Genomic DNA, 14538 nt, shown 5'->3' with positions numbered 1-14538 from the left:
TCAGTCTTGTAATGCGAGCGATGGTTGACATTTTGTCGACTAAACGTTAACTCCTGATCTAAAATTGATATTCTTTATTTTGTTGCCAAACAAGTAAATCACTCTATAGACACTTCAAAAAACTTGCTTTCCGGTGTTAGCAGTTAATTTAAAAATGGTTTTACAAGTCATTATCTTGTGGAAACATTATAACTTCCCACGAGATAAGGACGATGTGATAAAAACTTGTTCCCAAAAGATAATCATCTTGTGTTCACGAGATGAAAGGATCTCTGTGTGAAGCACATCAAATCCTACCTGAGTTCAGTCAGACGACTCACATTTGTAACAGATGGAAATGTGTATCGCAGCTGCAGAACATAGTTTGTGTTTGGCGTCTAGACGCTCCAACCCCATCACGTCTTGCAGAATTAATTTAAATACAGATTTGAGAAGTAATGAGATATATAATCCCAGCACTGCAGAGACAGCAATGGCAATGACAGAGCAGAGGGTAAGACCCGAAATGTTTCAGTTTAATGGACTTTATGAATTGGGTGATAGTGAGAATTTTGTCTGTCTGTCGGTGTTTAAAAAATTGGTCTAAAAAAGCACGCATTGAGACTCCACTTTCATGCAAACATCCCACTAGAATTCCTGATTTGTGTCTTTCTCCCAACTACAGTAGTTATGGCTGAAAAATGATTATGGTATTTATATGTAAATGACAAATGTAAACATAAAATCACTGATCGATTGTTCCTTCACAGAAAGCCCTCGAGTAAATCTGTTCACATGCTTTTGACAGTTAAATCAAGATGTTGTAAAACGGATCGTCCTTGAGAGTAAAGTTAAGAGCGTTATTGATCCGTGCGGTGAAATATGCTTTCGGTAGTCGACTTCACAAAGGATCAGGAGTGCTGGGTAATCGCTGTCCTGCTCAAGGACGCTTAAGCGGGACTTATGGGACTTGTACTCGGGCCCTGTGATCGAGCAGTCGTCTCCAAACTCATTAAACCGGCCCTCAGTCAGATTAACAAACAGTCCAGATTTTATGCTGCACTTGGGAGCGTCCGACGTGATTTAAAGACTGATTACGACTCTGACTTGACCTTGGTTTTTGAAGATTGTGGAGAGACTGTGCAAAGCGCGGCAGAGCAGCATGGACAATCTGCCCACATTGTGCTGTCTCTCGTTCCTCAAACGAGTCTGATTACTGTGATTTTGCCAGCTGAATGATGAAAATGTCTCCAGTCTGAGCTTGTAATTGAGCACTTTGACGGAAATCTTTGTTCTTGAAGTTAATTCAATGTGTTATTTCCTAACCCTCCATCCTTGAGAATGTTTGTATATCACTCAGATAACATTGTGGTGCCGTTGTATTTGCTGAACGGATAATGCTCGCTGCATGAACTGTATCTTTGCCCGTCTGCAGATGGCTGTTGAAACAAAGTTCCTTCCTTCCCACTGCTGCCAAATGTTGCAAAGTGTTTGCTCAGTGTTTACTATATAAACTATAACTCAGAGCGCGGTCTTGGTCTGCCTTTTTCTGTAGTGTCCTGAGATCATTTTTTTCTATGACTTTGCAAAATATATAAATATTGAATGATGGATTGTATAAAAGAAGTGGATGTTGCCATAGTGACTTCAAAGAGTTCATTTTGGGCAACGCCATCTTGCTTCTGATGGAGTGTGATTGGGAGAGCCATGTTGGCAGAACGTGGTAAATACACATTGCTGTCTCTGTCCCGGTTGACAGATCCCTTGGCTGGTAGCAATGTGTTAATCATAAGGTAGCCATGCACGCCCCAAAGAATACCCTGCTTTACTGTGTACGTTATGTAAAATAGCACCACAATTTGAATGTAGAAAACCCCTCATGCTTTTTCAAGCCCTCTTCAAATTGTTTTAGAGGACTTGAAACTAGTAATTAAGATCATTAACTTAGTAGGAAAATGTTTCCAGGTGAGAGTTAGTGTCATTTTCTAGTGAAATTATTTAAAACGACTGTTTTTTTTTTACCAGTCTCCCACTGCTGGCTTTCAGAAGAATGAAGGTTAGAAGCAGTCCTACATTGTCTTTACTTTGAAATCTGTAGTTTGAAATGATATGATGTTCTTGGGGCGGCTGTGTCTCAGTTGGTGGAGTCTGTCAACTTCAACCGGAAGGTCAGGGGCTTCAATCCCCAGCTCCTGAAGCTACATGTCCTTGGGTAAGTCACTTAACCTCAAGTGGCTCCCCTGCTTCGGTGTATGAATGTGTATGAATGGGATAAGTTCATTCTGATGGTCACTTTACATAGCAGCCTCTATCATCAGTGTATGAATGGGTGTAATTTGGTAGGTGTGATGTGCAATGTAAAAAAGCACTATGAGTAGTCAGAAGACTAGAAAAGCACCATAAACACTCAAGTCCATTTACTGTACACACAGTGCTATATGTTCATTTAAAAATATCTGAAGTATTAAACATAACCATACAACATTTCAATAATGCAGCAGTCAGCGCTGTTATTTTGTAAGATTTCCTATCATGGCTTTAAAAAAAAAAAATTACACCTTGGTCTTATGAAGAATTTGCAACTCTCCATGGTACATTAAGAAACAGAATTTCCCCAAAAGTTAAACACAAAAAGTCATTCTGTAGGTCATACTTTTCTCAGAAGTTGTGTTCGCTAATATATGCATCTGTCCTGTATTCACAATGTTTAAACAGTTTGTAAAGGACGACTTTTAGTCCTCATGGAACAATTTGTTTTTGACTTTGCCTCTTCTGAAAATGACCTCTTCAGCAATCCACCCAATGACTGACAGTCCACTCCTCGTGTCTCAAGTGCATCATCCTAAACCTTTGCCATGCTGTGAATAAAAGAAATGCTATTAATGCTGATTATTTCAAAAACAGAAGGTGCTTTGCAGAGGATCACAGAACATAAAAACCAACAGCTGCTGCAATAAAAGCACAAAATGTTCACAGACTGGAAGCAAAAAGTAACAAAAAAAAAAGCTCCTGACATTAAAGCAAATCCTTTCATGAATGAGTGTTTAGTGACTTAATAGAGCTCTGCGGGGCTTTGATGTGTCTTATTAGAGATGTCCTCTTTGTAAGAATACTACATCGTTGTCCTTGAAAGGTTTCAGGATGTCACTTCCTTTCTGTGAGCGACTGTGTTAAGGTAGCTGGACGGCAACAGATGGCTGATTTAAAGCCCCCCATTTATCCTCAGTAAAAGGTAACGCATTGAGGTTAATGGGGGGCAACTACGATGCCACACACAATTAGCCCGCTGTATTAAATCCGCAACACCCGTGGCTGGCACGATCGTGACAGCTGTTCCCGTTTAACCTATATATAAGAAAACCTTTCACCCCTGCTTAATGCACCAGAGTTTATTCATTTCTACAGAGACGTCTGAAGCTGCTGAAGTGAAAGAGAAAAAAAAGATATTCAGCTGTGATAGCAAGCCTTTGGTTGAGACAAGATTTTAATTCCACCGGAGCCGTTCAGCTGCTGCAATATTGAATTTTTACTCTCACAGCCCTGGAAATAAAAAATAGATTAAAATTATTCATGCTGCTGCTGCTGCTGCTGCTGCTGCTGCTGCTGCTGCTGCTGCTGCTGCTGCTTCTGGCCAGTCAGTGATCTCTGGAAATGTGCGTATATTTGCTAATTTAAACAAGTTTAGTACTCAGTTTGGCCATATTCAATCCGCCCATTTAGTGCTTGTCTCGCTCTGAATAAATCAGTTCATTTTCAAGCTAATTGTTCGAGTTTGCATACAGATTTGTATTTAAATTGACACTTTATATTTAGGTTAAAATGTTTCGTTTACCTGCACTGTTGTTAATTTACTGCTCTGTGTGCCTTTGAATTGCCCCCGGGAACAAATAAAGTTTTTTTAATTGAATTGAATTGAATTGAGATTTTCATCTTGGAATAATCTCAACAATAGCATCCACATGGATTAGTGTAAAAAATATGACTTTCATTTGGAGCCAGATTTACAGCATATAGAAGCAGCACTTTGTGAGAAAGCTCATCCAGCTCCGTTTTACCCAGAATATGTCTATTTTAAGATAAAGCTTAAATAACACGTATACATACCCTACAAAAAAGTCGAACACTCTACTTCATTTCAAAGCCGGAGAGCGTTTGCTATAATGCAAACATTCATTTCCCCAGTTCAGTGCACAAATCTTAATTAACATTTATATTATATTAGCTCAGGGTGGCATGATGAGCATAATTTCCACGTCTGATTTGAAAAATATTTAAATGACTCTGCATTTGTTGCCAATAATCTGGCTGTCAAGCTGCAAGAGCAGAATGATGAGTCCTGATTTTCATCTCTGCAGAGGCTAAAATGTAATCAGTGGAATTTATGACATTAGTGAAGGATGAGGTGATGCAGAGTTATTTAGTTCAATTAGATGTTAGCAGTCTAACATTAGCCATGAGCTCCTCATATCCGATACAATCAGTCCTTTTGGAAAACGTAGAGTATGCAGGGTAATTCTAAAAGTCTAATTGTAGAAACGTTTCTTTAACCAGCATTTTTCCTGAATGTTGAATCAGCGCTTCTGAGAGGAATGGATGCATCTGAATGCAACAGTACATCTTCCACAAATTGTTTTATTGCCGGTCCAATTTTATGCCTATTGGATGATATCACATTGATTCAGGAGCTGGGAAGAACAATCAGTCGTTCTGTCCCCCAGACTGGGAAAGTCATCAGCTTCTTCAGATGATATCCATCACGGGGTAATTTGAGATTGAAAACATGTCATGGTGATGTATAGCAACGGCAGAGTGGAGACACAGTTTCACCGTAAAGGTTAATCCTGTTAGATCGGAGTCAGAAGGAGACAGCCGTGCGGTATGTGAGGTTTGAGTTTGCAGTTTCAGCAGAAATGAAATGTCACACAAGAAGAGATAATCAAAAAGACAAGATGAAATGGTATTGACCCTCACAAGAAATTTGAAAGGGAAAGGTACTTCACAGCATAAGAATATATAGAAATAATGTGATGTAATGAAATAGTTATAGTTTATAAAAGTACAGTTGTGATAGGTAGCTAGCTAGCTAGTAAGTAGGTCAGTTAGATTGACAGTTACACTAAAGGGTACCTTAAAACAGTCAGTGAGGGGTACCTCAAAACAAACGTTTTAACTTAAAAAAATTAACTAAGGGATACTGTAGAACAAACACTAAATATTACCCTAAAAAAGATACTAAATGTACCTTAAGATACATGCTAAAGGGTACCCTAAAATAGACCCTAAAGGTTAGCTGAAACAGATGCTTAAAACTGTGTTGAACCCTGAGGACCCCTTCAAACAATGCTAAATGTTATCTTAAAACAGCTGCTTAAAACACTGATGCTAGGACTACTGCAAAACACTAAGGGTACCTGAAAACAGACGCTATAACAGACGCTAAAGGCTACCTTAAAACAGCTGATAATAGGTAGCTTATAAAAGCTTAATGGTACCTTATAGCAGTTGCTAAGGATTACTGTAAAACAAATACTTGAGGGACCCTTAAATCATATGCAAAATGTTACGGATGCTAAAGAGGCACCTTGAAACAAACCCTGTTGGTTACCTTAAAGCCAATGTTGACTGTTAAAAAAACCTCATAGGACACTCAAGGGTTCCTTAAAACAGATGCAAATGTTACCTTGAAACTAATGCTAAAAGGTACATTAAAACAGATGCTAATGGCAAAACTTAAACCAGAGAACAACGGGTACCCCAACACATACCTTGAAATGTACCTTAAAACACAGAAGGCTGTCTAAAAATAGATGCCAAGAGAACCTCACAAAAAAACGCTTAAATGTACCTTTAAAACGCTTTAGAATAGAGCATCCCAACTACTTTCTGTGTGGTTATCATTTTGACTGACATCTCTGATATAACACATATTCATTTCTTAAAATACATATATAGTGAAATCATAAACCAACACCTAGAGTAGAAACTCAAATAAGAGATGGCAAACAGTCAGCCCAAGAAGTGGAAGGAGGATGAAACACAAATCCCCATGCAGTGAAACATCTGACTGCTGGAAACAAGCAGGGAGTAATCCTCATCACCTATGCAGCTGTGTGGGCTGAGTTATCCCTTCAGTTCTGCACTAATTGCTCTGAATCAATAAAACTGCTTAATCCAAAGGAAAAGTTCTGAGTCACACTCACAGCATCATGACCTTGAGGAGCCCTTTACGTTCAGGAGACTCAAATCTGTGTTGTGCTTTCCAGGGGAGCAGAAAGAACTGACTTAAGAGGGAGAGGGGGAGACAGGCAGGCAGTGGGAGATAAAGGGGGAGGTCGCATTTTGAGTGATCCCTTTTGAAGCCACATGCTTTTGCTACACCCCTCAAGGTGTCACTTCATAATTGAATCCTCTCCTTTGTACTTTGATGAGGCCGAGGAGGCTCGAGGACAGCCTGAGGACGACGACGTGAACACCTCCAGGAGCCGCAGGCCACAGCTTCCCCCCCGCTGATAACAGTGTGTGTGAGCTGTAAGACCACCTGATAACTCTCCGTGTAGACAGACTCCTAATGGGGAAAGTTATTATGCATCTCAATGGGGAGATGATAACATAGTACAGAAAATTGTCCCATTATAATTATGAGCAGCGAGCTGGTTGAAAGGAACCCTTCAGAATTTCGTGACTGAATACGCTCCTGCTCCAATTATGTTCTCGAGAGGCCGCTGTCCGTTCATGCAAAGCCACAAATTATTGTCACTTTAGTCCCAAATGTCATAATTATCATTCATATTGTTACAGAACTTTTAAGGCGAGTGGAGAAAAAAATGCAGTGTGTGAAAAGAGTGACTTTGAATAAGCAATTAGTATTTGTGTTTATACAGATGATGGTGTTTTCTACTGATGAAAAATTAGAGGCATAGTTTGCAGCAAATGTTGAACAAAAACTCAAAATGAAAAGTATTGTATTCAAATTCATTTTTAAAGTAAAAATAGAATGATACTAACATAAAATCAATAGTGAAAATGTATCCAACACATGCAATGTTGGTTATTTGTTTCTACTTTCCATACAATTTGCAGTAAATTATTTTGCCCACTGGTTGCAGGCAACACATTCTGTTACCTAGAGACTGAAAGACAGAGCGAACTGAAAGACAGTCCGCCCAGTCCAAGACCAAGGCAAGACCAAATAATAATGATTTCCATTCCGAGATGAGACCAAGACTGATTTTGAGTACTACAACACTAATGAACACTGAGGACAAGGGACATTGACTTATCTATCCATCCAGACATCCTTCCCACATTGGCTTTGCACTTTACCTATAAGCCAAGGGGCCCTAGGGACCTCAGGCCTGTTTCAGACTGGCTGTGTGACAGCACCAGCTTGTGTGGTTATGGTATTCACAAAGGTTCATTGTGTATGGGCTGTGTCTCTCTCCTGTCAGTTGTGTCTTTCTTCTATTCTTCTTTCGGCTACGCCAGCTGGGTTTGTGTCACTTGGTATCCAAGGAGCAAACAGGTTGCAGTACTTCAGGTTACACTGCTTGGCTGTTGACTCAGGCAGTCTGAAAGCTCTGCTCGTTAACATGCACGATGAAATAAACCTGGAGCTGTTGCACTGTACAGTTACTGAAGGCTATTCATTCCAGCATTTCTTAAACTAGGGTTTTTCCCTTCTCAATAAGATGAAGAACTACAGTATGGTTTAACCATTTAAATGGGACAAGGCAGATAATCTGTTTCATATTGTGATGTTTTCTACCATGCACACTGTATGTCACAAATACCAAAACTGTAGATCACAGTAATCTCATCTGCACCTCCAAGGTTAGTCCAATACGCTGATGACTGATTCACTTCTGTACTGCACTGGTCGTGGATGTTCATCATACTTTTCCTGACTTGTCTGAGCTAAGACGCGGAGTATAAAATACATTTTCCCAGATCCATTCTAGCCTCATTCCAAGGCCAAATTGTCTATTGATCTCGGTCTCTTTGTCTATTAAGGGAGAGTCGTGCATGCCAAAATCAGTCACCGCTTGACGACTGCCTATATCTCAATGCTGATTGATTCTGTGGCCGGCCGCGCCAAACCAGGGTTGATGGGTGAGAGGATGAGGATGATTGTCTGGGGTTTCTGTCAGCCTGCCAGTCGATGCACATGATCAGTAGAGCAGGAATCCACGCAGAGGGATCCTTTAGCCTCGATTCTTTGGCTCAGCATTACCCACACCCTATGTTTCTGCCATCAGTTGAAAAGGAAATGGATACTGAGAGGAAGGTTATTCTATTCATCCGATCGGAGGGGACTTCAAGCAATCAATACTGGCAGTGGACTGATGGAGCAGAGGCTACAGCCGTGCAGGGACTTAACTGTGGTATTGTATAAGGAAACGAAAGAAAGGAAAATCCCCCCACTGTGACCCAGCAAGAGAACAAGAGTCGCTTTGATTTCTCTTTTCTCCGAGAGTCTTCACTGTGCTTTGTGGCTTTCACTGGTTTCAATGAGAGTTGATTGATTTTCAAAAATCCCTCTGAACTTCAAGTTATTTTTATCCAACTATTGTTCAACTTTGGGGAATGTGATTGCAAGAACAGAGATTTTCCAAAGCAGTTTGCGGAACTTTTTATGCAACACGTGCATTTTTAAAAGTAGCCTGGTTCTGGTTCTTTAAGGTGACGCTACAGGATGTGCAGTATTATTCCAATGCTGATCATGAGAAACAACAACAGTAAAAACCAAATTAGTGGTAATGAGAACAAATCCAATCTTACCCTTATCTTATCATCATCAATGTTACTATAAGGAACAATGAAATGGAATCGGCTCATATGTTTATTTCATTAACTTAATGATGTTACATAACATCGAGCTTCTATCTCAACTCATCATTATGATGTGAATTGTTTTTCCTGCGGCCCATTAATGCAACATTACTCAATTTAAAAGTCCTGTTAAGGAAGCATTTAATGAGTTACATAACCAGAAGTGTAGGAGGGAAGTATATTTAAGCACCTTACTCTAAGTTAGAATTGAACATTTTTAATGTTGAAATTTTTCAAGAGTTTCATTGAAAGTGTGTTGACCTTTTGTGTTCAGTGTTGGGGGAGGAGCATTGTCTGTACAAAATAAGAACAAACTTAAGCAGCAAGATAACTGGGAAGCAAATGTGCAGCATAACACCTGACAGACCGGTGCACATTGACTTTAGCCAAGAAGATTACAGCGGACCCCTTTGCACCCCCTTTGGTGGGAGTATGAACTCTTGACCCAGGATGAGGACCAAAAGCGGCGTTACATCCTTTGTACCATGTAGCATTCAGCCTCTCTGATGATACAGTATGAACTCAGCACTCTACTAAGCACACTTCTTTTTAGCTCCGTTTTAATCTCCACAAACCAAAGAGGGAAGTTCATTCTCTTTAGCTGCTAAATACTCCACTCATTGACCATCTACGTAGTTGCCGACTTTGTCTGTTATTTGATAAGAAAAAAAACAAGCTTTTGTTCCTCATAACAGCGCCCCAACACATCTTGATATCCGCTGATAAAAGCAGTAGGAGAAACCAAAACGGTTACTTTGTGCTCCCGTAAGGAGTTTTTGGGGCGTTCTGTAACAAACTTAAATTAATAGTGAGGCCTCTATGACCTACAAAGAAAATGAGACCATCAGCAAGAAACTGATTATTTCTACAGAATTATTTGATATGACTTTCCCCCCTGAGGCAGAGTATTTGTTTGTGGAAGCAATTTACAACACACAGCTAAAATAGTATTTTTCCATGATAAACATTTGAAATAAAAGAAAGATGAGGTTTTTTGTAAAGAAGAAGAAACCCAAAAACCACTCCTTACATATGTACAGGTAGAGATCAGCAAAGACAGAAGACCAACACTTTGTCTGCAGAGGTCCTCGCAGTTCCTCAATGGAGCTTAAACGGCCATGAAACCAAAACAACAAGCTCAAAGGTGCTAAAATGTATTTCAGCACTGTGTTACCTGTGGGCACATCACTACTGTATAACACTTACAAGAAAAACAGTCATTCTGTCCAAAGTCAATATAAAAATGTTGACCAGGACAACTTCAATTTGTCTTGCTACATTTTTCTGAGGCCATCAGGAGTATGGTCAGGTCGACTTTTCATCTCTCTGTTGAGATATTAAGAAGAACATTTTTCCGTCAAAACATTTTTCTCTTTATGTAAGATGCATTTTTAAGTAGCTGTGTTACATCTGAGTCCGAACTAGTGCAATTAGACAGCACCTGTGAAAAGCTGTGATTGGGAATCACTGTAATGTAACCTTGCTGTCAAAGCATTCAGCGGGCAAAATAGAAAGAATGTGCAAAAAGGAAATTGTAGAGGAAGTAATTTTAACACCTGCAACAGCATCCAGTGAATTCTTCAGCTATGATAATTCATCATTGAAGAAGCATTTACAGCATTTGAAAGAAGATAGGGCTTTGAAAACTCTGCCTTCAGACAAAAATGTTCGTCCTGTTTTTTTTTTTTTGCAGGTCGAAGGAAGGCGTTTTCTCAGCCAGAGATGTCGTGACTGTTGAAGCAAATGGGATGTTTCTGAAATGTCAACAGAAAAGGTGCAACCTTTGGAAAGGTTAGGCATAACAGGGGGAGACCTATACTGTACAAACCTGCAGTGTCTGACAATCAGTGTGGCCCTGACACCAGATTAACCTCCCTGCAATGTGACAGAAAGATAATAAAGACATGGGAGAGGGAGGCGATCGTAGATTGAGTCAGATGAGTCATCATCGTAACAGCAATATTAATGTCTGCTCCAAAGTTTCAATAAATCATGAGTTACACTGAGGGAGGCTGCTGAATTTAAATTTTATCTCCAGGCATAATTTGATTTTCCCAAACAGCTGCTCGGGGTAATGCTGAGGACTTTTAGAGCGAGGGAGGGAGGGGGGGCTGATGGAGCAAGCTTCAGAGAATCCAACAAGGGAGGAGGGATCCAGACCTACAGCTCGATTAGAAAGGCTGAAAAACCCGTCTGATTTAATGACTTTTTTAATTAAAGGATGTGGTGTGATCGATTCGAGGCCATATACGCGTGAAGTGGCTGCTGTTTTAAATGAGGTGGGATTAAACAGGTGTAGTTGGAATTACTGAATACTGCAGGTCAAATACTCACATTAGCCTTCCAGATTCAAAGCAAACACAACTGCAATCGCTTTGTGATGTCTCAGGGGGGTAACGAGGTTTGTTCTCAACATCGAACGCTGTAGTGCCATGTTTGCTTGTCATAATCAGAAAGGTTCTAAAATCAGATATTTGCTGATGCTTACATATGAAGCATCAGCAGTCGGTTGTTTTTAGCCAAAAAAAAAGCTCTGAGAAACATACTTTACCTGCTCAACATGTTTAGCAACAAATGGAAGACAGACAAAGTTAGCAATAAACTAGAAAACCATAGACCTAAAGAACGCTTAAAGCAGACACACAAAGTTAACACCTAGCTAACTAGAGTTCAAGCCCCCAGGAAGTGCGCCAACCATTGAAGCCAATTTTACATGGTGGCCAGACTTGGTATTGCAGCGTCACATGATGCCATTTGGCATCAATTCCAATCTTTTTCATGACCAGCTTAAAACAGGAGCTTGAAGTAAAAACTTTGCAGTCTATTTTCCACCAGTATAACTGTCTTCATAGCGGGTGTATCAGGTAGCATTTGGGATAACTTTAATTGATCATTTATCATCTTTCTTTCAAACTCTACAATTAATTATAAACAAATATCTGTGCTCGGTGGGGGATAAACAAAACCCTCATTATGTTGGTTTTCTGAATGTTGCGAATAGAATCGATTATCTAGCACCGTGATAGATCAAGTTTAATGTAATGCCTCGCTTGATTCAGCTCGACACAAACAAATCAATGACAAGCAAGTTGATTTTTGGTTAATTTTCTGCCGTCTCCAATTTGAGCAGAATCCACACAACTTTTGTCTATGTTGTGTTAAAGTGTGATTTTTAGTACTATGCAGCTGTTTTTATTTGTTTGACCTCCATATCCAAGTACGACTCTCAGCTCTAGAACTTGTTTATCTTGGAATTACTCCTGAGAATTGACTACCAAACTTCCCACAGCTCTCCAGACTGTCCTACACAAACACCAAAATGCAGCATTTTCTTACAGAAAGACAAAGATACATGACTTCCACACTTCAGGCACTGTTTCCTCCCTTAATGAGTTTAGCTATTCGGAATGAATGTTTGATTTCACAACCAACTTTTTTTTAATGTTTCAAATAATTCATTTTGTTGGAAAACGACTTCTAAATGTGTTCCTGCTCGTGGAGATATTACGGCACGTTCGACTTTATTCCAAATCCAATCTTGAGGCCTCACATATCAATATGTTGTGTGGTGTGAAAAGATGCACTGAAAATCACGTTGCATACAAATGTGTCTGTGAGATCATTAATAGCATTGCAGAGACGTGCCAAATTGAAAATGGAACACAGATGGGTTTTCTCACAGTTCATTACTTGTATTGCCTTCTGAGAACACAATCGTGGAAATACAGTGGGTGTGGGCTTTGATGAGTTGTGTATTGTACGGGCGACGACAGCTGTCTGCATGTAGATCTGAATACCGCTCAGGGGCCTGTAGTGTGACACCAGTGGAGGCTCTCTTGTTATTGCATGTTTACTGAACACTCTACACAGTTAAATATTGAATCATCTTCGCTGTGGAGTCGATAGATTCAGCGTCTGATATCCTGTGGATTCTTTCATTTTAATTGGATTGTTGGTCCGTGGTTGATCGATGCCCATAAGCCACTGAAGAACATCATGGGGTTATAATTCTAAATGCATTAATATTGTTTTTTCAGTCACAATTGGAAATAGTAATAAAAATAAACTTGTTTTATTTCACAGCAAACTGTCAGGAGCAAAACAAAACAAGCCTCTTAAACTAAATAATGCACTGAAAATGATGAACAAAACACTTCTGTCAAGCAGCCGACTCGAAACCAAAATTGCCCAGGAGACCAAGAAAACACTAGACAAAAAGTAAAGGTTGTCAAGGAGACCTTAACAGTTAACACAAAAGGCTGGAGTAGCAACAAAGCTATCCAGCAACCCACATGTAGACTGTGAGAGACAATGGAAATCTAATACACAGAAAGTTCTTTGTTGGTGTTTATGTCCACACACAGACAACTAGAGAAATCACAGAGATAACCTCTCTCTACCTCTGAGGTGAGATAATGAGTCAGCACAGAACACTGGAGACTCAGCGTATACAATCAGGTACACACACACCTGACTGCAGTGAGTTGACTCTCTCACCACTCTCACTGAGCAGAAAGAGCAAGTGCACTCAGAGTTAAACTCGGATATTTTCCCAAATTTGATAATCTGCAGGGCCTCAGATTAGAAGAAATAAAAGCCCTTTGTTAATCCATGCCACAGTTTATAGATCTGAGCGCACAGCTTTTACACTTACTATCAGAGAATAGAGGATTATTGTTTATAAATGTAGCTGACAAATGGGTTGTATTCATACTCTACAAAGTCAGCATATTGATTCCACACACTTATTTTTCTTTTACACCAAGTATTGATCTGAAACTTCTTCCTTACCCTGTCTTCTCCCGCCTCTTAGATTCTTAACTGCCTTATCCCTTCTTTTTTTTTGTTATCTCTGATGTCTACCTGTGTGTGTCTTCACTTTCCTGCATTTTAGTCGTCTCAGTGCACAGCAGCGCTCCTGAAATCCATTTCTTCACAGCACCTCTGGGGCCCCCTTCAACTCCCTGGGGTGAGGTGAGCCCTGCTGTCATCATCTTCACTCTGCTTGTCTGCAGGTTGAAAACTTCCACCTCTTATCTGCACAGTCTGAAGAGGCCTAAACAGCAGACAGAAAAACAGGATTTCAAATCTCACTCGTCGAGGAAAACATCAACAGAGGAGCCTTTTTTTAGTTTGTCAAAGCGTCTGATTTCATCTGGTGCTTCTATAAGATTACGTTACCTACACACACGCTAAACATAATTTCACTTCTAAGACCTAAATCCTTGAAAGAGAAACTTCTATTTTTGAATCTTATTTTGGTAATATCGTGGTTCCAAAGCAGCTGAGCAGTCACTTCCCAGGTATCGCCTGTCAGTCAAACTCTGTGAGCAATATGGTGAAATCTTCCCTGTTTTTCTGTTGTTGAAAGCCGTTTCTCATACTCCTCTTTTATTTATTCCATAAAGAAAATATAGCTGCCACTGGTAAACAAAAATAAATATCCTTTGGTGCCACGAGATTCTTAGCGGGAAAATATAACAACTTGAATTTAAAGAAATATGTTTCTAAACATCTTTATTGTTCCGTCTTTATGAATGATGATGTTGTTTTGATTCTGTGAGAGTTTACTTTTTGATGTCATCATGGCGACAAGGCGTTTAAGCCATAGACTATATAAAACATGGACGTAGCCCCAGGGACGTAACCCAACGGTTTCTGAAGAGGTGAAGCCTGACGATGGTGGCTGTCATATTGGAGATGCTCTCAACCTAACGTTAGACTAACAGG

Source organism: Labrus bergylta, chromosome 20 (genome assembly GCF_963930695.1).
Source record: "Labrus bergylta chromosome 20, fLabBer1.1, whole genome shotgun sequence".
In the NCBI taxonomy this organism is placed as follows: Eukaryota; Metazoa; Chordata; class Actinopteri; order Labriformes; family Labridae; genus Labrus; species Labrus bergylta.
The sequence above is the reverse complement of the archived record's forward strand: the minus strand, read 5'-3'. Positions refer to the sequence as shown.